The following is a 25,387-nucleotide window of genomic DNA, read 5'->3' on the forward strand; positions in this document are numbered from 1 at the left end:
AAAACAAAAGCAGCAAATGCCATTCTGGGATATATTAGCAGGAGTGATGTAAGCAAGACGTGATAAGTAATTCTTCCATTCTACTCTAAATCAATTAGAAACTGAATTATTGTGTACAATTCTGGGCACTACATTTCAGGAAAGATGTGACCAAACTGGAGAAAGCTTCTCTGGACCATGCTTTAGTGCGACATAAGTGCAATGAGTTTTGCTTTCATACTTAAAAAAAATGTCTTACTAGTTACCTTTTTATTTGGTCTATCTAAGGTACTTATGTGGTTCCCGATATTGTAGTAATTTATCATCTCAACAAAGTCTTTAATAACAAGGAGACCAGTGACACCTTAAAGACTAACAAATTTATTAGGGCATAAACTTTTTTGAGCTGCAGCTCACTTAGTCAGATGCATGAAGAGAAAGAATCAGATGGCAGGGATAAATGCATACTTTCAGAGATGGGAGTGTTACAACAGTATTAGTGAGGCTAATTCTATCAGGATGGATGTGACCCACTTCCAACAGTGATAACAAGGTGAGAATACAAGAATGGGAAAATTACTTACTGTAATGATAGTCATTCCCAGCCTCTTTTCAGACCTATTCTGATAGTGTCAATTTGTATATGGATTTCAGCTGTTTTTGATGGTTTTTTTTTCCCCAAGAACTGCATCTTTCAATTCTGTAACCCTGGCTATGTCTACACTACAAAGAAAAGTCAGAAAAAGATACGCAAATTGCGAACTGCAATTTGCACATCTTTTTCTGCTTTTCTTCCGAAAGAGGCTTTTCTGACATTTGGCCTGTCTACATGGGGCCAAATGTTGGGAAAAAAACCCTCTTTTGAAACATCCCTTCTTCGTAAAACAAGGTTTACAGGGATGCCAACAAAACGCATCCGCTTTTCTGACATTTTTTCGGAAAAGTGGACGTGTTCCTTGGACACAGCAGAGCTTTTCTAGGATACCGGAGCTATCCTGGAAAAGCTCTGTAGTCTAGGCATACCCTCTGTGTCTGTGGAGATTAAAGTGTTCTACTGGTTTTTCTTCATTACTGTTCTTGGTGAAATTAAAGCTTTAGTAGCAAGATAAATTCCAATTTTCATTTTGCAATTCTTCTGAAGCAGTGTTCAGATTAAGCAGTTAAAAATGAAGCAATTAAAAAATTAAGAATTTCAGCATATATAATATCTTCAGTCTGTCCAGATGGAGACTGCAAAGAGCTACAAAGGGATCTCAGAAAACAGGGAGACTAGGCAACAAAATGGCAAATGAAATTCAGTGTTGATATATGTAAAGTAAAGAACATTGGAATACATAATCCCAATTATTATAATAATCATATTAATTGATATTTACATTAATTATCATATTAATTAATATAAATATTACTATACCAATACTATCATATTGCCTGTGTATAAATCCATGGTATTCCCACATTGCCCAATCTAAAAATAAAAGATATATTGGAGTTGGAAAGGCTACTGAAAAGGGCAACAGAAATTATAAGAGGTATGAAATGCTTCCCTATGGAGGCAACCTACAATGTATAGGAAGTAAAACACGTGTTAATATAACCAACATTACACAAGAACCTCACAGTATAACCAACTATTCCCTTGAATGCATGCAATGGTAAATTCCAGAACATGAATATGTCTGCAAATATATGCATAATGGATCCAGATTTAAAAGGTGTATAAATCTGATCCTGGAAAAGTAAATATTTAATAGATGTTATGCAAATTGTTCTAAATCAGTGTTTCTTAAAGTGGTCCACAAAACCCCTTTGAAAAACCTCCTAACTAGCCGCTCTGGTGTGTTTATTTACTGGCTCCGTGGCCATGGAGTCTTGCAGCTCCCATTGGCTCCAGTTTGCTGTTTTCAGCCAAGATGAGCTGCAGGAAGTGGCAAGGGCCAGGCTGCTGCTTCCCGTGGCTCCCCTTGGCTGCAAACGGCGAACCAGAGCCAATAGGATCCGTGAGGCTCCATTGCTGCAGAGCCAGTAAATACACACACGGAAGCAGCCAGTTAGGTTTCTCAAAGAGGTTTTGTGGACTACTTTATGAAACACTGTTTTAAATGGATTGAAACTACTAAATATACTGTTTCTGGGATGTGAAAAGAAGATGATCAGTCAACGGAAACAATATGGGAAACCTTTAACAGTGGAATGTAATTAGGAAATATGTGGAGACTCTAACAGAAAATGAAACACTGGATGAATTAGTACAATCAGCAAACTGGGAGCAAGGGAAAACCATGGATCAAGAAATTGAATATTCTAAAAATTGTTAAACAAATAAGAGATATCCACTGAGGGTTATCTTGGGGAGAAGTATAGAGACCCAGGAAATCTTGGGAGAACAATAGAAACATATCTAGGAACAAAATGGGAACGGTAATTGGCCACAAACATTTCAGTAGACATTGAGATATTATTCTTATATCAAACAGTCATCCAAAGATATCTAGAAAGTGCAAGTGCATATATGTATCACAGGCCAGTGCAATCTTGTCCTTTCTGGCACAGCTAATGCAGAGGTGCAGGAAGTGTATCATGTAATTTATGTAAACAACTGGGGCAATAAAACAGAGTCCTATGAAATAGTACTACAAAGAATTAGGCTATGGGATGAAGTATGATGGATACCCAGACCGGGATGGAAACAGAAGGAAAAGGGTAACATAACAATAAATAACAACTGCTGTGCTCTGAGGAGAAAATCATTGTAGCTTACTGTAGCAGTGTGATTGAGGAGGGAAGGATTTTAGTGAGGAGCAGAGCTAGATGATTGAGGTTTGCTTTGGGGGTTGGCTTTTGTTTTCATTTGGTTGGTTTAGTCTTTGCGGAGGTCAGTGTAAATTCTGACCCTTGAAAGAGAGAGAGCTCAGCCTCTGCCCTTCTGTTTGTGCTCCACACGCTGTGCTATGTTCAGAACTTCATCTGACATGATCTGACTCTAACACCTCACCCGTCCCTCACATTTCTCTTTCACTGCATGTCCCAGCTAGAGCCACACACCAGGAATCCCATTTGCTCTAAGGTCTTGGAGAATCAGTTCTTAGGTAAGGAAAATGGACAGACTAATTAAAGCTATCATTGCTGTATCTCACTGGCTTCTATTCATAACAGTGGAGCTGGTGGAGGGTAAGTGATGGGGCTGCAGCAAGTGGGTGTCTTGACATTTTAAGAAATAAATCACTCATCCCAGTAAAAAAGTGATGTGAATGTTGGGCAGGGGGTTCTTTTCAAAACACTACTGTAGCTCTTCTGTAAGCTACTCAACACAGAGCTTTGCAAAGAAAAATTACCTTACACATGCAGATTGTCTTGCTGAAGTGTCTCCCACAGTTAGAAGCGCATATCTGTGTCCTGTCCTTGTCTAGGTAGGTTAAACATTTTCTGGGACAGGAAATTTGCTGCCCATCTTGTACAGTGCTAAACACAACATTAGCATCAATTCCAGTTTAGGAGCTCAAATAAATAAGTTCTCATTGAGACCTACAGCTGAAGAAGAAGAAGAATGATTACTAGCTTCTGATGGTAAGCAGCAGTGCACAGTTGGTAGCCTTTGTGTTATATCTGCTACTCACACAGAATACTGGTGATGTCATCTGTAAAGGGTAGCATCTCTCTGTTAAAAGCTAACCTATGCCTATCACTCATGAAACTGTTCTCTCTGTCCTGGGGCCACCAAGAGGAGTTAAGGCTCCATTGTACTAACAAGGAACACAGAGTACCCGCAATCTGACAAAATACAACAGGAATAACTAGTGAAACCAGGTAGCATAAGGTAATGGAAGAGAAAAGTTAATTTACATTATTAATCATAACAGTCTAACAAGGCTCAGAGACTGACACAGCTGCTATTACCAGAGTACCTGATTGCTTCATGAATTTAATACCCTTATCTAAAGAGACTGGGACTTTTCAGTTTAGAAAAGAGGAGACTGAGGGGGGATATGATAGAGGTCTATAAAATCATGAGTGGTGTGGAGAGGGCTGATAAAGAAAAGTTATTTATTAGTTCCCATAATAGAAGAACTAGAGGACACCAAATGCAATTAATGGGTAGCAGGTTTAAAACTAATAAAAGAAAGTTCTTCTTCACACAGCGTGTTGTCAACCTGTGGAACTCCTTGCCAGAGGAGGCGGTGAAGGCTAGGACTATAATAGAGTTTAAAGAGAAGCTGGATAAATTCATGGAGGTTAGGTCCATAAAAGGCTAGCCAGGGGATAAAATAGTGTCCTTGGCCTCTGTTTGTCAGAGGCTGGAGAGAGATGGCAGGAGACAAATCGCTTGATCATTGTCTTCGGTCAACCCTCTCTGGGGTACCTGGTGCTGGCCACTGTCGGTAGACAGGATACTGGGCTAGATGGACCTTTGGTCTGACCCAGTACGGCCGTTCTTATGTTATGTTCTTATGTATCTTCACAACACCTCTAAAATGGAGTCTGGGGTTGCTATCCTGACCAGAGACAGGATATATCTGATCTTGTCCTGCAACCCCGGTACCTTGCAGTGCTGTTCTACTGCACCTGTTATCCTGGGATTCTCACAAGCAGCCCACAAGAGTGCAGGGTCACAGCTGGAAGTGTCTGTGCTAAGCAGCCTCCATTGTTTACATTCCAGCATCCTTAATTGACACAGGAGACAGATAAATAGCTGCCTTCTCTCCTGCATGGGAGGGAAGCTGCTTCTCCCTGCTTCATAATGATGTTATCAACAGTCTGTCATTGGCTTTCAGGAAAGCCCGCACTTCATACACTCTTATAACACAATAATATTGCATACAATCCATTTATTTAATTGCTTAGTACTTGTGGATTTGACATCTATATTTCTATAGCAGTCGACCTTTAAAATGGATCTTTCTGAAAGTTACCCCTCAAAATGACATTTGTTCAAGCTGTGAGGAAGGGAACTTGGACATCCTATGCTCTTTTGCCCCTACTTCTGTTAGCTGAAATACACATTGTTCTGTTTCCTGCCATCTTGTTGTCTCTGCTGTCTTGCTGTTACTGTTTACTACTTTTGAGTTAAGAGAGTTAAACTCACATTCCTTTGGTTACCACGGTATAGTTGGTTTACACACACTTTAATCATATTTCCAAGGTATATGCATAACTCTTAATAAACATTGCATGTATCCATCACACAGTAAAGTTACTAATCAGTGATTAGTTTTGAAATGATCTTTTACAAGGCATGGTTTGTACAAAGCTTATTTTACAATAGTGTGTATTCCTGCAGTGCTTAGTATGACAACCCCTATGAGGCAGGCAAGTGCTATCACCTGCATTGTACATTGGGAATCTGTGATGCTGAGAAACCAAGTTCCTAGCCCAAGATCACAGAGAAAGACTGCAGCAGAGCAGGAAATTGAACTGAGGTCTTCTAAGTGCCCGGTAGAGCTCCTAATCACTAAACCGCCAATATGATCTAGTAGTCACAGACAATCCCCAACAGCTGTATCCGGATGACACCTAAGATTTGAAACCAAGTAGCAGATCTCTTGATATCTCCAAATCCCCGGAGTTATGGGTCCTAAACTTGAAATTAATGAAGGCTAGTTGAAAGAGTATCATGGGATCTAGCTAGCATTATTTTTACTGAGATATATAGGTGTAGATATATACTTCTCAGTGTACAGTTTTGCTTTGTCATCCTCTTTTCATTGCATTGTTTCAGAGATAGTCTTTAAAACTATAATAAGTTGGTTGATGTCTAAGTTCCTGAAAACCACACAGAGATTTTTCCAGTGGTGAAATGTGGGCACAACAAACACAGACCATGTATCTCTCTAGCATTTAATGTCTTACAAATAGTTTCTGAAGCCAGACCAATATCACTTTAACTATTCAGAGTCAAGCACCAATAGATGTAAATTCAAGCCTAGTGGTTATGCAGTTAAAGTAACAAATGGCATAATTAAGGTTTTGTATACAGTTCCATGTTAACTTCCTGTGAACACTTGCCTATTATAAGATTTGTGTGACGTAGGATCATAGACAAGTAGGGCTGGAAAGGACTTTGAGAGGTCATCTAGGCTGATCTGAACAAAAGCAGGACCAAGTATATCTAGACTATCCTGGATAGATGTTTGTACAACTTGTTCTTAAAAACCTCCAGTGGCAGAGTTTCAACAAACTCTCTTGGTAACCTACTCTAATAATTAACTCTCTTATAGTTAAGAAGTGTTTTCTAATATCTAACCTACATCTCCCTTACTGCAGGTTAATTTCATTACTTCTTGTCTTCCCCTCACAAGAACAGCTGACCACAATCCTTTTTATAACAATCTTTAACATATCAGAAAATTGTTGCCAGGTCCCCTTCAGTACTCTTCTCTCAAGAGTAAATATACCCAATTTTTCAACATTTTCTCAGGGTCAGGTATCCTAAATCTTTCAGAGTTTTCGTTGCCATCCTCTTACTGCCAGTGTAGGATTAGGATGACCAGACTGTAGGCTAGTGTGATGTGCTGATGGGGGTGCATTTGATTGGTCCCACGTGACTTTACTTACAGCCAACCAGGGAGGGAGGGAGAGAACGAAAACACACATCCAAGCTACAGCTTGAGGCATTCATTCTCTTACTTGTCCAGGTAACTCCTCTTGTGGGCACAGAAGCAGGGGTGAGTGCCTGTGGGGGGTTCCCTGCTTTCCAGGATAGAGGAACCCTCCCCCCCCGTGGATGACATTTGGAGAGTGGGTGGGTCAGGTTGTGCTGGAGGAGGCTTAGGAAGGGTGGCGGAGGTTGGTACGGTGGGGAGGGGATCGAAGGAGGAGTGTACAGCTTGTCTCTGTTTGTTCTATCTGGTTGGGAGCATATAGCAGCCCTTCTGTCTGGATTTGAGTTAGTGTAACAAGTCCAGTTCTACCTTCCTTCTCTTCCCCTTTGCCCTTAGGAACCCCATTTGTTCAGGAAAGGGCTTGCTCTTTTTCCTTGTGGTACCAGCATCACTGGAACACAGTTAGTGCTGCACAGTGGGCACTGCTAACTGAGGCACTGCTTGCAGACTGCCTGCTCCCATCCCATCCCTTCCCTTCCCTGCAGAGAGGTCACATTATGACCCCTACTCCTCCCCTCAGTTTTCTGCCAGGGCGTGGCTGCAGAGCTCTCTCCTCCTCCTTTCCCTGTTTGCTGGAGGCAGCCTGGGACCAGGACATGAGAGGCAAACAAACAGCACCTGCACCAATTAGCTTCACTCACTTGTTCCCAAAATCAGGCAGATGGGTTCACAGGGAGATAAATGCATGTGACTGAGATTAGCTGCTACATGTGCCTCCCCCAGCCTCCATCTGAACTGGAGTGGGATGGGTGGTGTCTGCCCACCTGCTGTGACCTTCTTGAAACCTATTACCTTTCATTCAGTCAGTGACTTCTGATCCACGGCCTCAGCTTCTCTTTTTTAAAACTGTTTTTGTTTCCACTACAGGTTGTACTTAACAATGTGCTGAAATGCCTTAGGGCAGAGAGTCTTGTCTACGATGTTGTTTTATGCATATTTCTACACTGTTGTGGTATGCCTACTTCTATGGTGTTTCAAGATTAAAAACAAGAAAACTCTTTTCTGTACTCCCATACCCTGCAAATCTCACTCATCCTCTGGAAGTCACTGGGGTTCCTGCTGTTAGTGTGAAGAACTGAGTGTAAGCAGGGGAATGGTCCCGCTATTGTGGGAAACTTTCCTGGCTTCTATACCACCCCGGTGAAATGGACCAGCGAAAGGATCTGAGTCCCTGCTCCCACTTCCTTTACCCCATGGCTTCCCTGATCCTGAGGGCTCCCCCTCCACTCTCCTGAGTAGCAGAGTCCTCGAAACCCCAACAAGGCTGGGCCCAGGTTTCCTAGGGCTTAATCCCCGACCTTGTAGTCACTTGGGCTGTGTCCAGACTCAGGGGTTTTTTCGAAAAAAGTAGCCTTTTTTCGAAAAAACCTCACCTGCGTCCAGACTCAAGCCGCGTTCTTTCGAAATTAAATCAAAAGAACGCGGCTTTTCTTTCGATGGCGGTAAACCTCATTTCACGAGGAAGAACGCCTTCTTTCGAAAGTTCCTCTTTCGAAAGAAGGCGCTCTTCAATGTAAATAGGGCTTCTTCGAAAGAGAGCATCCAGACTCACTGGATGCTTTCTTTCGAAAAAGCAAGCCGCTTTTTCGAAAGTTCAACGTGCAGTCTAGACGCTCTCTTTCGAAAGAGGCTCTTTCGAAAGTATCTTTCGAAAGAGCCTCTTTCGAAAGAGGCTTGCAGTCTAGACATAGCCTTGGGGCAGGAGTTAGGGTGTCCCCACCCCAAGGTGCTCTCTTCAGACTGCATGCTTTCTTGGCCCAGTGATCATTTCATAAGGTTCAAAGCAAATACAATTTATTAAACATCAACTGATTAAAGAGAAAAGAATAAGAAAGAATGAGAGTGGTTAAATGAGAACACACAGCAATTGCCCAATGCTTTTACAGGGTAGAAAACCCTAAACTTAGCTGTACTTAACTAATTACAAACTTCTTTGATTACAATTAACTATACCAAATCACTGTCTCTGATTTGCTTAACAAAAAATACAAAAACAAAGACAATATAATGATAATAAAAACTTTGTCCAAAGCCAGCCCCTCTATGGTTATTTTAGGGCAGCTGGTGGAGTTAGTCATAAATCTACTTTTACAACTTAACAACTCCTGAGCTTCTATTTCTAACACTTATACTTAGCCTAAATACAACACTACTATACAACACAAGATTATACAATGTGGTTAACAGAACTTAGATACATTTTACAGAATTACACAGTGAAATTAACACAATTTAACTATTAATTAAACCAATAACTAATACATTTAAGCAATACTTACAAATCCAGAAACAATAACAACAGAAAGACACACTAGAACTCGGAGCATGCTCAGGACTCGTGCACCCCTATATTTGACTCGAAGGGTGGGGAGGCAGCCTCAGGGTGATCAATCCTTTAGCTGGGCAAAAAAAAGACACGTGCCCTCAGTACACGGAACCTCCATCGAACAAAGGGGTAGAGGGTCTTTTATACAAAAATTCGGTGTCTGATGCCATGCTAGGGTCTGCATTTGGCAGGGCCTGATAGGCTAGTCATGAGGTAGTATGACAATACTGCCCTATAGGAATTTTCGTGATGTATGCATGATACCCTCGTGGACAGGACCAGATGGGGCATAGTTAGTGTAAGACAATTGTGTTTTATTACCCTATGTTTACTTTTTCCCCTTGCCCCTAAGACCGGTTAAGCTACGGTCAAATGAGGCTTATCTGTAAATTTAGCTAGGCGTTATCTAGTTATGCTTACCTCCCTATTTTCTTGGTGCCTTTGAGTTCCAGGATGCCTATAAGGTTAAATTACATTCACAAAAACTGCATTGTGCTTTCCATGCTCCTCTGAGTATCTGGGTTTTGTGTGAGGGGCCTTGTGTGGCAGGATGGGCTATACGCGAAGGCCGTGGACAGAAAAAGCCTGCTTTACAACATTGTGCAGTTTCCCCCCAAGGAATACACCCTAGTAAAGGACCGGAGTGAAGCACGTGTGATAAGTAGGGCCTTGCCCTGGTTCTCTCAACAGAAGAGAATTTTACCATTCATGCATAATGTTTCCTTGGATACAAAGGTGCCATTTTGGGAGGGTTGGATGGGCAGCAGCCATGCACTCCAGGACCTGGCTGGCTTTTCATCCCGTTCCCCAGGTGCTAAAGGAGTGAGCACTTGCATTCCCGTGCATGCCAGCCAGGTGTGAGAGGCATGCACAGAATGCAAGCACTTTCTCCTCACTCCTTTAGCAGCCGGGGAACGGGATGAAAATCAAGCCATGTCCCGGAGTGCATGGATGCTGCCCCTCCTATGTGCCTGAAATTATGCCCTTGTTTGGATGATTCCTGAGACAAGTGCTGTGTGTTTTTCTTCAATGTGACAACTTCTGCACACCTGTTTCTAATGGTAAGGAGCAGCCAACTATTTGTCAACAACCTGTTCTTGTTTTGGTGTTAAGTGCACTGAGTAAATATGTGATGTAGTAGCATAAACACAGAAAGGTAGTGATTGCACAGGTGGTTTTATCACTTAGGCTGTGTTTAGACTACATGGCTCCATCAATGGAGCCATGTAGATTAGAGTTGTAGGCAAAGGCAAATGAAGCCGCAATTTAAATGATCGCGGCTTCATTTACATTTACATGGCTGCCGCACTGAGCTGACAAACAGCTGATCAGCTGTTTGTCCGCTCAGCGCGCTAGTCTGGACGCTCCCCTGCCGACATCAAAGCCCTTTGTCGGCAGCCCCGTTATTCCTCGTGGGATGAGGTTTACCGGGGCTGCCGACAAAGGACTTTGATGTCGGCAGGGGAGCGTCCAGACTAGCGCTCTGAGCGGACAAACAGCTGATCAACTGTTTGTCGGCTCAGCGCGGCAGCCATGTAAATGTAAATGAAGCCGCGATCATTTAAATCGCGGCTTCATTTGCCTTTGCCAAAAAACCAAATCTACATGGCTCCGTCGACGGAGCCATGTAGTCTAGACATACCCTAAATAAAAAATATAAGATACATCTCTTTTTTTCTGCAGAGTAGGGAATGCATCCTGCAAACATGTTCCAACTCCCTCTGTAAAAACTACCCTAAAACTATGTGTGAGCTTTTGCAAAGTGCATCCCAAGTGCTGTGTTTACCTTCATAGTATCGAATTAATTGCTTCATAAAGTGTTTTGGGATACCTAGTTGTGAATGGTGCTATGTAAACACAAATCCTATTCTGTGTGGCCTAGAAAGAGCTTGTTACAGTTATGTGGATTTGTCACCCTTACAATATTTCCTTTTTCTTTATATCTGAGCAGTTTAGGTATGCTGATTGGCTGGATATAATTCTGATGATAATAGGCTTGATTGCAGCTGCTGCAAGTGGGGTTGGGTTGCCATTGTCAATTGTTGTCTATGGAAAGATGACAGACAACTTTGTGATGACTGGCCAGCCAATAAATATGACTTCAGGTAAAGAGAGTTATTCAACTGCTGACAATATTTGTTTGGGTATCTCGTTCTTTGGATTGGCAGACGTCCAAGACACAGTGCTCCAGTGGTGTTAAAAACCCTGAAGAGCATATTGAATACTGAGCAGTCCTTCCTTCTTAGTACAGTTGGAAAACAGATGCTTGATATATTACAGAGCTGTGCATTTGGTATTTGTAAAATTATTTACTACTTTCTATAGGTTATAAGTAGGATTTGCTGTTTCAGGAAGTGACCAAAGCAAGTTGTGTTGTTGGATTTTTTTGGACAATAAAATAGGACCAATAATATTATTTTGCCTCTATGAGCTAAGAGTATAATAAGGGCAAATGTAACTTAAATTTTAGGCTATGCACTGACACCGTTAGAAGGGGTCTCTTATTTCTCCCAGGTTTGAATAGTGTTGCACATTTGGTTAGGTGCATTATTAGTGCCTTTTTGCAGATAGCCAGCAAAAGGTTAAGTCACCAGTTGGACTCCACCTGAGTCCAGTTTTGAGGCTTGGGTTGAACTTAAGTGGTGCAAAAAAGACGGCCTTATGGTGTCCTCTGCTTGGATTATTTTTTCCTTATGTGAAGTAAAAGGGGGAGTTTTCACTTATGAAAAATAAGAGATTGGCCACTGTGGCAAGGAGAAGGATAGACTATCAGAAGGTATGATCTGATCAGTTCCCATTGATGTAAAGAGTTAAATCCATGACATCACTCCACAGTAACCCTCTGAGAGGACTCAAAAGTTCCCCGTTTCATCCTCTACTGGATGTAAAGTTATATATTTCCTGAGCTGTTCAGGGAGTGTTATGTCATGCAAAATACCCATAAGTTCATGGCCTAAAATCACCATGATTTTGTTTTATGCATGTTCTAGCAAAACTGAATGTTTTTCTTGTTACAGTTAATCTTTCAGCAATGACTAGTTCTGTTTGTCCAGCAGCTCCAGGTTTTGACATAGAAGCTCAAATAACAGCGTAAGAACCTCTGCAATTATTTTCATAAGAATAGCATGATGTAGTTTCCATATTTTATTTTCCAATAAACTGAGAGCCAAATTCAGCCATCTGTTACATCTGATTTGCTTCAGCAGGGTTGTGTTGGAAGTAAAGGGAGATAGAATTTGACCCTCTGTGTGTAATTTCTCTTGCAAGATGCACTTGATCTTACAGATTTTCACTGTTTTACTACAGGAATGCTTATTACTATATTTGTCTCGGCTTTTCTGTAATGATACTGAATGCCATCCAAGTCTGGACATTTTTGACCTCCGCTGCAAGACAGACTGCAAGAATCCGACAAAAGGCTTTTTTTTGCAATACTTCACCAGTAGATGGCTTGGTTTGATACTAGCCAGACTGGCACACGAAACACCCAACTAACAGAGTCAGAAGGCTCTATTTATCTATGCACCACAAACATCAGAGCCAAAAAGAAGTCTGATGTTTTCCTTTATATAATTAGCTATAGGGAGTTTCCAGGAAACCTTTTTAACGAAGAGGCAAAATATTACTGCTGCCTGAGGGAGGAATTAGTTATCACTCACTCAGGGGTTCTCAAACTTTGTGGTACCGCGACCCCCCTCCCTAAGTTGCTCACGACCCCCTGGGGTGTCGGGACCCACAGTTTGAGAAACGTGAACTTAACTTCATTTTCAGGGTTTCAGTGACACATCCACGGCAAGGACTTGTGAAATGCAAAATCTTATTCATCTGACATTAACTTTGTAGGATTTACGAGCTACTTTGCAAACTACTATAGATAAACAAATGGTCCTGCAGCAACTTAGCCTCACTGTCTAGACATACCTTATTTCGGAATATTGGAAGTATCCCGAAATAGCTACCCTTCATCTTTTAAATGTGCCTGTTTTTTCAAAATAGATTTTGACGTAATGGGCACACTATTTTGGTATCCCTGTAACCCTCATTCCATGAGGGTTAAGGAATGTCTCAAAATGGCATGTTGTTTTGAAATTTGGTGCTGTGTACACACCAATTTTGAAATAAGCTATTTCAAAATACAGATATTTTGAAATAGCTTATTTCAAAATTTGTGTCTATACAGCACCAAATTTCAAAATCATATAGCACAAATTGCATATTTATTTCAAGTTAGGGTACTGTGCAGATGCATCCTTAGAGACTAACAAAAAATGTAAATGGTATCATGAGCTTTTGTGGGCACCAACCCATGTCTTCAGATTAATGTTTTAAATTAGGGTGTGCAAATTTTGTATCTTATTTTGATTGTATTTTGAAATAACGTGCTATTTCAAGACATCCCTGTAACCCTTGTGGGTTGCCAGAATAGCACACTCCTTATTTCAAAAAATATTTTGAAATAACGGGATCATTTAAAAGACGTGGGGTAGCTATTTCGGAGTACCTCTGGTATCCTGAAATAACCCCGGTGCATATACGCACCCTTACAAACTATCACAGCTACCCTTCTGAGACACAGGTAAATAGCTCTGCTGTCTCCAGTTAATTTACAAACACTGAAAACCCAGACACTGTTTGAAATTAAACTTCACTCATATTTATGAGCAGTATTTTCTAATTTTGAAACTGATCCAAACCAATTAAAATTAGGGATCTTTGGATCAGTTTGGATCTTCATGCAGGGATTCAGAGGAAGGGTATGCAGAGTTTCTCCAGATTTAATTTTTGCAGGTCAGGATATGCCCAGATTATGGAAGATGTGAATCCTGAAGAGAATGAGAGTCTTGAATTTCACCAATCCCTACCTCTCACATATGTAAATAGGAAGATAAAATTAGTAGGACACACAGTGGTCTATAAACAATATTTTACTAACACTTTGCATATATAGGATGCAAAATGGAGATGTCCTTTGCCTCAAAGATCTTAGTCTAATATCACAATTGAAGATGACAGCAGGCACAGGAGAACTCAGAGGAAAAAGTACTGTAAAGGTTATTGGAGTAAATTTTTGGTTTTCTATGGGTTATTCCTTTTGGGTATTGTACAGTGAATTGAGACACTTGTGAATGAGAGGGGATAGCAACGTCAGAAATGTTTCCAGAGGTTACATCACCAAAAATGAGCTGTGATCTGTTAGTTCCTAGCCCCACAAAGAGCTGTATTACTGCTGTTTAATACTCACGTTCACAGTTCCTACTCCTTAATGATATGAGCAATTAATTTCTGACATTAAGTCTCTCTCCAGGAAAACAGAAAAATGTGTGAGGAGGAAGCATTCATGAAAAAGCATTTTAAAAAAAAATTTACAGAGATATTAACACCATCCATGATGGAATCGGAGACAAGATCAATATATTTGTACAATACTTTTCCATTTTTCTGACTGGGATTATTGTAGGATTTGTTTATGTGTGGAAACAGACTTTGGTGATGTTGTCAGTTATCCCTTTCACTGCTGCATCAATAGTAGTTAGGTCAAATGCAAGTGCCAGGAAAAAATAACTAATTCTACCTCTAAGAAACAGATTGGGGAAGGGTGAGTGATGGGGAGAGGGGTGGGAAGGAGAGGGTAGAGGACAGGGAGTGAATCCCAAAGCAACATGACCACAGTTTGGAGAGCCTCCCTGCTCCTTCTCCATTGTCTCCTGCCCCAACACTTGCAGAGCTCTGTTTATCAGCAGATGGGCATTAACATGCTATGGAGGGGAGGCATAGACTGCTTTCAACCACCATTGCTGACTTCCACATGGAAAGAGGATGATCTGCATTCATCAACTCCATTAATCACTGGGACCATATTATTAGATAGTACTTTTTTCTGTGCATGACAGACACTAAGTGTTTCCATTTATAGGTTTTATTTGCTTTCTCTCCCTCTTCCCCCTCACCCAAGCACTGAAATGGGTGGAGAGGAAAAACAAGATTGTGATCTTTATTCAAGAAAGCTAAGTTATTTACATAGCATCCATTACTATACTTTCTGAGTGCCTCATAATATTCATCGTGTTTAGCCTCGCTACACCATGCAAAATAGGGGATGCCCATTTTAGAGATGGAAAAGTGAGATTCAGAGAGAAGAAGTTACTTACTCGAGATTGCCCAGGAACACTGTGTTGCAGTGGGGACTTGAACACAGATCTCCTAAATTCTAGGCTCTTAGTCTAACTGCTAAATTACCCTTTGTACCTGTACATAATTTACACCACTTCTACAGATTACAATAAAATACTTTCCCATCTCCCCTCCCCATTTTTGCAGTTCTTAGTGTCATTCTCTACAAAAGAGTTCACTGCTTATGCTAGAGCAGGAGCTGTGGCAGAAGAAATTTTGACTATCAGAACAGTTGTTGCGTTCAATGGACAGATGAAGGCATTAGCAAAGTGAGTTTTTTGTACGAATTATTGATTGTAGATAATATTTGGGAAAGTGATATAGTCATTTAAAAAAAATCAAAGCTCTGTCAGATTATCTGCCAGACAGCTGAACTTTTCAGCTAAAGAAGTCTGGAAGGAGACATTTTCTGTCTTCTGTGGACATTTGCAATCACTCAGTTGACCTACATTTTGGAAGGGCATTGTAAGGCTCAGTTTCACTCTGATGCAAACCTGAAGTTGGAAACTGAAGCTATAGAAAATGCAATCTTATCTTATGCTCCAGTCCAACAAAGCACATCTACAAATACTTACCTGTAAGCACATGCACATGCTTGCTGAAATCATTGAATAAAGTGCTTACAGTTAAGTTCATGTTTTATTGGATCATAACTTTAAGTAAGATTTCATATCACTTTCCTAGGTCATTGACTTTAAGGAGGCTACGCATTAGCTTAAATTTAAGTGTAAGGTGAATACTTTTAACAATCCTTTTTTTTGGTCTCATCTGAACTGTACTAATAAATAATATCTGAGCAGTTTATGCAGAAGAAATTAACGGCACATCATTTTAGGATGTAGTGCTTAAACTGTGCCATTAATTTTGGACCTTCCCACTTTGTGTGCCTAATATAAGCATGGAGAGTTCTCTACAAAGCTTCTGAGCATGTCATTGAATAATAAAATAATACACATATCCTCTGGAAAAGGTCTGAGAACATTGCTGGGTTGTGCTGGGCTGGGCTTTCTATAATGCCTTTGGAAAGCTAAAGGGGATTAGCCAGTTACAAGAGGATAGTGATTTTTTTCATTACATTACTGTTAACTTTGTCCTTGTCTCAGAGGATTTAACTAGCACAGTAGGGTGTTTGATTTGTATTTGATTAATTGCTATTGGCATACAGCTTAGTAACTTAGCACATGAGAATACATTTGGCTTCTAACTGCAGAAGAGGACTACTGAATTTCATCTGCCATTTTGTTGTCCAGTCACCTAGTTTTGTGAGATACCTTTTTAGGTCTTTGAAGTCAGCTCTAGACTTAACTATTTTAAGTAATTTTGCATCATCTGCTATTTTTTGGTCTCTCACTGTTTACCCTCTTTTCCATATCATCTATGAATCTGAACAGCACAGACCTCTGTACAGATTCTGCCCCACTGTGAAAAATGTATTCCTACCCTTTGTTTCTGATTCTTTAGCCGGTTAGGACTGGTATTCTGAAATAACAATGCGCGCATCTACATAGCAATGTCGTTATTTCAAAATAATGGATGGCTTATTCCAACTTCTGTAAACCTCATTCTACGAAGACTAATGCCTATTCCAAAATAGCTGTTTCAAAATAAGGCATGTGCAGATGCTCCACTATTTTGAAATAGACCTTCACAAGGGCCATTCTAAGTGATTCCTCCTGGATCACTTAATCAAGATAGGCTTCCCTAATGTAAATATGTTGCCTCGAACTAATTTTGAGGCTTCCCTGCAGTGCAGATGTGCTATTTCGAAATAAGCTATTTCAGAATACCTTTTCTGGAATAGCTTATTCCGAAATAACTGTGCAGTGTAGACATAGCCTTACTGATCCAGAACAGGATCTTCACTCTTATCCTATGACTTTGCTTAAGAATCTTTGATTTGGAACCTTGTCAAAAGCTTTCTTAGTGTTGCAGTGCACACATACCCTATTTCAAAATAACTAGCACTATTCTGAAATAACTTAGACCGTGTCTACACAGCAGGCAGTTATTTCGAAATAGTATCAAAATATGTCAAGCTAGAGGACTACTTACTCCGATTCCTGTAACCCTCATTGTATAAGAGGAGTCAGAGAAAGAATGCTCTATTTCAAAATAAGTGCTGTGTAGATGCTCCCTATTTTGAAATAAGCTATTTCAAAATAAGATACACAATTGACGTAGCTCAATTTGTGTAGCTTATTTCGAGCTAAGCCCTGCTGTGTATATACACCCTTAAAGTCCAAGTACATTTTATCCACTGGGGGTATGTCTACACTTCAGGGCTTAACTCGAAATAAGCTACACAAATTGAGCTATGTCAATTGCATATCTTATTTCAAAATAGCTTATTTTGAAATAATGGGAGTGACCACACAGCACTTATTTTGAAATGGAGCTCTCTTCCTCTAACTTCCCTTATACACTGAGGTTGATAGGAGTCAGAGTAAGAAGTCTCCAGCTTGACAGTATTTCAAAACTATTTCAAAATAACGGCCTGCTGTGTAGATGCGAACTGAGTTATTTTGGAATAGTGCTAGTTATTTTGAAATAACATTGCAGTGTAGACATACCCTGGATCTCTTGTGTCCACATGTTTGTTGAAACAGTCAAAGAATTTTAATAGATTGGTGAAGCATCATTTCCATTGACAAAAAGTTATGTTGACTGTTCTATAATATATCAAGTTTATCTGTATGCCTGATAATTCACTCATATTCATTGAACACCAGAAACTAGACCTACCATTGACGATTCTTGGGGCCAATCTCTTGCTGATACAAAATCAGTGAATCTACAAGAATTCACGCCATCTAAGAATCTGGCTAATAATTTTTATGGAAGAAAACCCTGGAAGCATGAAAGCAAGTTAGGGATACACACCAAATTTAATATTTAGCTTCTGTTTTCAGATATGATGTTAATCTTGAGAATGCCAAGAGTGTCAGGGTTCAAAAATCCATTACTGCCAGTGCATCTTTGGGTTTCACACATTTTATTTTATATGGATCCTATGCTCTTGCACTTTGGTATGGAACCAATCTCACAGTGGAAGAGAAAGAGAACTATGACATTGGACGAGTGATAACTGTAAGTACAATACAGCATAGTCTGAAGCAAACTGTTCAAAAATGGTTTATAAATTAAGGAAAATGCTTTGTTGTTTAAGTACTGCAGAAAAGGATCCATATTTTCCACTTAGGCACAAAGACCACATCAGACTAAATATTAAAATATGTTTACTATAAATTAGAGAGAAAACCTCAAAGTTACATAATTAATATCTCATTTGGTCACTATCATTCTATCTGGAGTAGCTTATGACCATGAGTGCCTGTCTCAGGGCAGAAACAAAAGATAGAACTATTCAGCACTTTAAAGACTAACAAGATGGTTTGGAGGTGATGAGCTTTCGTGGGCCAGACCCATTTCCTTTTGTTTCAGCTAGACCAGACTAACACGGCTACATCTCTATTACTATGTCTCAGGGCAGACTGTCAGAAAACAGCATAGATACCCCAAATGAGTGGTATGTTCTACGATTAGATTTCTCCAATCCAGGAGGACGTGTGAATATTTAGATCATTCTACCAATCTTACCTGTGGAGTCTCAGACAGACTCTCCAGTCTATCTTGTCATCCAGAGATAAAAGTTCATGTACAGCAAAAATCAACCCCAAATTCAGGTTCCTTACAGTCCCAAGAGACTAAACACTTATCTCAGAACAATTGGTATCCTAAATCTTATTTCAAAGTGATCACTGGTAGTCAATTCTATAGTAAACTAACTAAGGGTTTTTTAGCTAAGAAAAAGTAATGAGCGTTATTGAGAAATTAAAGCAGATAAAATATAGGTATAGATGAATCACTCTATAATTCCTAATAGTAGCAGAGATACAGTAAACTGCTAGTTACCCAAAAGTCTCTTATGGCTACCCAGAATAACTGGGAATCTCCATATTCGTGTTCATTTATTATATTGTGCTTTGTTAGAATCCAAACAGTAAAAGATGAAGGATTTTCCCTGTGTACATATTTATAGCTACTTCCCACTGAAAACAAGCTGATGTGGGCTTGTCATTTTGTAAGAGAGGGTGAGGAATGCCATTTGAGTCTTTTTGACCTTTCATCATCACATACAAGAACCACTTCCTTTTAAATTAACACTTTACTGTTAAAGACCTTCCTTTGCATTCCACAAGGCTTCTTTCTCCTTTGATGTGTTATTTGCCTACAGAGGCATACATAATGTAAATATTTGCTACTGCATTATAACAGGATAAAGGAAAGTGAAAAGAATGCATGGGACATCCCATTAGTTTTAATGAAGTTTAAACCCCACATACATTCTTATACATGTAACAATCATTTTCTTCCATACACACAAGTGAATTGGCTTGGCTTCAGACTAGCCATCTGTAAGCATTCAGTGAGGTCTGAAGCTCTGGCGAGCTGGCACTTGGTCTGGCAGTGTCACAGCTGTGAATCCATCTCTCATTTAAAAAAAAAAAAACCTCTGTAAAGGATTATTGTACTTTACCAGTCCCTTTAGATTATTTTTTCCTTTGTAAAGGAATAAAGTCCTGGTCCTGCAAAGATTTATATATGTGCATAACTTTATGCACTGTGAGTAGCCCCATACACTTCTGATGAGAACTTGACGTAAATAGAACTAGTCACAGTGCAAAATGTTATTCATGTGCTTTGCGGGATTGGTACTTCAGTAAGGAAAGAAAAGGTTACTCACCTTGTGCAGTAACTTCTGTTCTTCGAGATGTGTGTCCCCGTGGGTGCTCCACTACAGGTGTCGGGCTCGTCCCGGCGCCGCAAACCGGAAACTTCTTCGTAGCAGTAGCCCCCTCCGGAGGACCGCGCGTGCGCAGTGTGTCCCGCGGCGTTCGCGCCTTTTCTGCGTCGCGCGGTCCGACCCGCCAGTTCCTCCTAGCCGGAACATCTGCAAGATACAAGAGAGATCTCCGAAGCAGGGAGGAGGGCGGGTCGTGGAGCACCCACGGGGACACACATCTCGAAGAACAGAAGTTACTGCACAAGGTGAGTAACCTTTTCTTCTTCTTCGAGTGATGTCCCCGTGGGTGCTCCACTACAGGTGAGTATGAAGCAGTCACCCTCGCACTGATTGTGCTTCGGATTTACTTGTGCACGGACGAAAGGACTGCTTGAGCGACTGCTGTGTCAGCGACCTTGAGACGGTCAAGGGCATAGTGTCTAGCGAAGGTGGATGCGGACGACCATGTCGCTGCCCTGCATATGTCTGTAAGAGATACATTTTTCATAAAAGCCGTGGAGGCAGCCATACTTCTGGTTGAATGCGCTGTTAGCGAACAGGGCAGAGATTTCCCCCTGAGAGTGTAGCAACGGGTGATGCAGTTAACTATATGTTTGGAAATACGTTGGGACGACAGCTGATGACCTTTAGAGCGATCAGCGAGTGATAATAGCAAACGCGGAGACTTCCGGAATGGACGTGTTCTGTCAAGGTAAAATGCCAATGCCCTTCTAATGTCCAGAGTGTGCCAGCGGGCTTCCTCCGGTGTAGCATGCGGTTTGGGGTAGAAAGTAGGGAAGATTATAGGTTCATTGACATGAAAGGACGAGTTGACTTTTGGCAAGAAGGATGGGTGACATCTCAGTGAGACTCCCTGCTGAGTGAACATCGTGTATGGCGGGTCCGCTGAGAGTGCTGCAAGCTCTGAAACTCGCCGAGCTGAGGCTATTGCCAGGAGAAAGGTAACCTTTATCGTGAGAATTTGTAACTCACAAGTCGCAAGTGGTTCAAATGGTGGGCGGGTAAGGGTGTCCAGTACAAGGCCAAGGTCCCATGGCTGCGGGATAGGCTTGTGTGGTGGACAAATATTGGAAATTCCCTTGAGAAATTTCTTCGTAAGTGGATGAGAGAAAACGGAAAAACTCTCTATGGGAGCGTGAAAAGCCGAAATAGCTGCCAAGTGTACTTTTAGCGAAGCAGCGGCCAATCCTTGGGAGTGTAAATGCAGGACGTAGTCCAGAATACGCTGGATCTGCACATTTAGGGGGTTAATGGCTTGTGGCCGGCACCAGGCTGAGAAGCGACGACACTTATAGATGTACGATCGTTGGGTGCTGTGTCGTCTGCTTTGCACGAGTACATCCATGACTGCTTGGGAGCAGGTTAACTCTAGGCCCTGGAGCCAGTTAGGAGCCAAGCTGTCAGGTGCAAGCGGTCGACATCCGGGTGGAGAAAGTTGCCGTTTTGTTGTGAGATCAAGTTGTTGATCCTTGGAAGACGTTGAGGTCTGGACACCGACATCTGCATGAGTTGCGTGAGCCAAGTCTGGCGCGGCCAGAAGGGAGCCACGAGGATTACTGTCGCCGAGTCTGATAGTATTTTCTGTATTACCCGCGGTATCAGCAGGATTGGGGGAAAAGCGTAGAGGAGATGGTACGCCCCCCAATTGAGAAGGAAGGCATCCCCCAAGGATTGGTTGTCTATCCCCGCTCTCGAACAGTAAGAGCGGCACTTCCTGTTGTCGCGAGTGGCAAAGAGGTCGATCTCTGGGTAACCCCATGCCCGAAACAGATCGAGGGCTACAGAGTGAAGGAGCTCCCATTCGTGTTGGGAGTGGAATGATCTGCTGAGCGTGTCCGCAATTATATTGGTTTTGCCGGGGAGATAGGAAGCTACGAGCGCGATCCTGTGGCGGATCGCCCAGTTCCACAGGCGCACTGCTTCCGCACACAAAGTCCTGGACCGGGCCCCGCCTTGCCGGTTGATGTAGTAAACCGTGCATATGTTGTCGGTAAGGACTTGTATGGTGGTCCCCTGTATATGTTGGACAAAGTGGCGGCATGCGTTGAAGACTGCCCTGAGCTCCAGGAAGTTTATATGGAGTAGGGATTCCTGATGGGACCACAGTCCCTGAATCCGGTAGTGCAACATATGCGCCCCCCAGCCTATTAGCGACGCGTCCGTGGTCAATTGAATGGATGGGGGCTGGATCCGGAATGGAATGCCTGCTAGAGTATTGGCAGGTAGAGTCCACCAAACGAGCGATTTCCTGACTCGGGCAGGGATGGTTATGAAAGTGTTGATATTGGTAATGCCCGGTTTGTAGGCTATGAGGAGCCAATGTTGCAGACATCGCATGCGGAGGCGAGCATGGGCTATGACGTATGTGGTAGAGGCCATGTGGCCCAATAGTTTCAGGCAGGTAAGGTAAGAGACCTTCGGGGCTGTGAGCAAGACGTTCGATAGGTCTCGAATGGTGTCGGCTCTGTCCGTAGGCAGATACGCCATAGCAGTGGTAGAGTCTAGTCTGGCCCCAATGAACACGATGGACTGGGCCGGAGTTAGAGTAGATTTTGGCAGATTGATAATTAGGCCAAGGGTCTCGAAGATGCCTTTTGTAGTGGCAACTGCCATCTCGGCTTGTTCTCTTGAAGGTGCTGAGAGGAGGTAGTCGTCGAGATAAGGGAAGATGGTGATCCCCGCTCGACGGAGGTATGCCGCTATGACTGCCATGGTCTTTGAAAATACTCTCGGAGCTGCGGATAGGCCGAAGGGAAGTACCGCATATTGGTAGTGGTCGTCTCCGACGGTGAATCGCAGAAACCTCCTGTGAGCTGGATGGATAGGAATGTGGAAGTATGCGTCCTGCAGGTCGAGAGACGCGAACCAATCCCCCTTTTGTAGTGTTGGAATGATGGAACCCAGAGTAACCATCTTGAATCTGTATCTTCGCAGGTAGCGGTTGAGACCGCGAAGGTCTAGTATCGGCCTCCATCCCCCCGACTTTTTCTCTGTGAGGAAGTATCGGGAATAGAACCCCCTGCGATGGAATTCGGGAGGAACTATTTCCACCGCACCTATGGTAAGTAGGTGTACTACTTCCTGTCGTAACAGATTTTCGTGGGAGGGGTCCCTGAAAAGGGGTGGGGAGGGAGGGTTGGTGGGAGGCAAGGTGGAGAATGGAATGGTGAGTCCTGAGGTTACAATCTCCCTGACCCAGCGGTCTGTGGTGATGGCAAACCAACGAAGGGAGTATGGATACAGACGGCGGTTGAAGAGTTTGGTTACTCTCGCGTTGGGTTCTAGTTGAGGGATGGCTCGCAGACTCTCGATCAGTATGTCAAACTTGCTGTCTAGATTGTTGCTGGTTGTTGGCCTTGTTAGGTTGCTGGCGGCGACGTTGGGGGCGCTGCCTCTGTCTATGCTGGTCGTATGGCCTAAATCGTTGGTTGGTATAGTAGGAAGCCGAAGAAGGAGGCGGCCTCTGCCTGTTATATGGCCAGGCTCTCCTGCGCCTGAAGGGCGGGGTGTACATCCCTAGAGTTCTTAACGTATTTCTAGAGTCTTTTCCTGAGTGGAACACTTGGTCTGTGTTTTGAGCGAACAGGGATGCTCGGTCAAATGGGAGGTCCTCCACCTTAGGGTGTAGATCCTTTGGCACGGAAGCCAGGTGGAGCCAAGAGTCTCGTCGCATGACGATGGACGTCGCGGTAGTGCGGGAGGCCGAGTCCGCGATATCGAGGGATATCTGGAGCGCATTACGGGCCACTGTGTACCCCTCTTGTACTATGGCCTTCAGTACCTCCCTTTGGGAATGTGGGAGATGCTGTATGAGCGGCACTAACTTCGAATAGTTGTCGAAGTCGTGGTTGGCAAGATGGGCAGAGTAGTTTGCCATCCTCAATGTGGCCGTAGCAGATGAATAGACCTTTCTGCCTAGCAAATCCAAGCGTTTGGCCTCTTTGTCCGCGATAGAATTTCTCGCCTGCGCGGATCTCGCCTTTTGCTGTGCTGCGTCAACCACGATAGAGTTCGGAACAGGATGGGTAAAGAGAAACTCTGCATCCTTGGCGTCGATAAAGTATTTCCTGTCCGTGCGTTTGTTGGTAGGAGGCATAGACGCCGGAGTTTGCCAGATGTCATTGGCTACCTCCAATATCGCGGCATCGAAAGGAAGAGCTAGCTTGGATTTACTAGAATGTTGTAAATTTCTGAGCAGCGGATGGTGTTTTGGAGGCGCCCCCGAGGTGCGTAAGTTTTGTGAATCCGCTACCCGTGTAAAAAGCTCATGGAACTGCTTATAATCATCTGCTAGAGGGGGTTCGTCGTTAAACACCGCATCATCAGGAGAAGAGGAAGCTACATCTGTCGGGGAGGCCACTGACTGGTGTTCCGCCACTGGTGACTGAGTGGTATCGTCCTGTGGGACCGAAGTCGTGGACGCATCTCCCGTAGGCGCTGGTGGGCATTGAGCCGGTGGAATAGAGCCTTGGGTCGTTGGCGAATATATTTGCTGTCGGCTCGGAGACAAGGGTGAGCGCCTCGATATTGATCGTGAACGCTCCGAATGCGGTGAGCGGTGACGAGACGCACGATGAGAGTATTGTGGAGAATAGGACAGAGTGCTCCTATGACGATAATAGCGGGAGCGGGTAGGTGATCGAGGGGAACGAGAACGGTACGAGTAACGGTACGGCGATCTGGAGTAGTATGATCGGTGATAGTGAGGCGGTGTGATGGACCTTCTCGGGGATCTATAGTAGCGGCGTGCAGGAGAGTACTCGTGATAGTGGCTCCGCCGTCTTTGAGGTGAAATCGAAGGTCCAGGCGAGAAGGCTGCCCTGTCCGAACCTGGAGAAGGGGTACGAGGGTGGTGTGTTTTCCTCTGTGCCTTCGTCGGTACCGCTCTAGAAGTATGGGGGACCGGGCTATCTGGGATCGAGATAAGTGAGGCCCCATCAGAGATTTCCCCTGGAAGGCATGGTGATTGAGGCGCAGGAGGCGAGGAAGGCGGAAGCACTTCTTGTCCCGACACCTGAGGGTGTAAGGTCGTCGGATCCGGTGCCGAAACGGGAGACTGAGACGGCTGCTCCACTTCCAGCGATCGGTCGGTGCGGTGCGGTGCCGACGCGCCCTGAGGATGAGGAGTGGCTGCGTCGCTAGGCTTTGGATGGGATCTGGGTGCCGAGTGTTTCCTCGGTGCCGTGTCCGGTGCCTTAGGTTGTTGCGGCTTAGGCTTCGGTGCCTGTTTAGGCTTCGGTGCCGGGCCGGCCACCGGTGCCGTCTTAGTCGGGGCACGGTCATGCGCCGACGGTGCCGATTGCCTCGGTGCCGAGGACCGCACCGAATCCGGCTGCGGTGCCGCTCGGAGGCTCGGTGCCGCTGATGATGGTGCCGACTCCGGACGGGTTGGCGGGGCCGATGCCACAGAGAGTGCGGGGCTCGGCGCCGATGTGCTACGGGCTTTGGAAGGCTTTTCCATCGCCTGTGGGTGGCCCGACGCGGCTCTCGAGTCTGCCGCACTTAGGC

The 25,387-nt window shown here is 43.3% G+C and overlaps 1 pseudogene; it reads left to right on the forward strand.

Moving 5' to 3' along the window:
• The first annotated feature begins 10,727 nt into the window (after nt 1-10,727).
• Nucleotides 10,728-25,387, forward strand: part of LOC102463299 (ATP-dependent translocase ABCB1-like) — a 44,189-nt pseudogene continuing 29,529 nt past the window's right edge.

This window comes from Pelodiscus sinensis, chromosome 2, assembly GCF_052426305.1.
Source record: "Pelodiscus sinensis isolate ZL-2025 chromosome 2, ASM5242630v1, whole genome shotgun sequence".
Taxonomy (NCBI): domain Eukaryota; kingdom Metazoa; phylum Chordata; order Testudines; family Trionychidae; genus Pelodiscus; species Pelodiscus sinensis.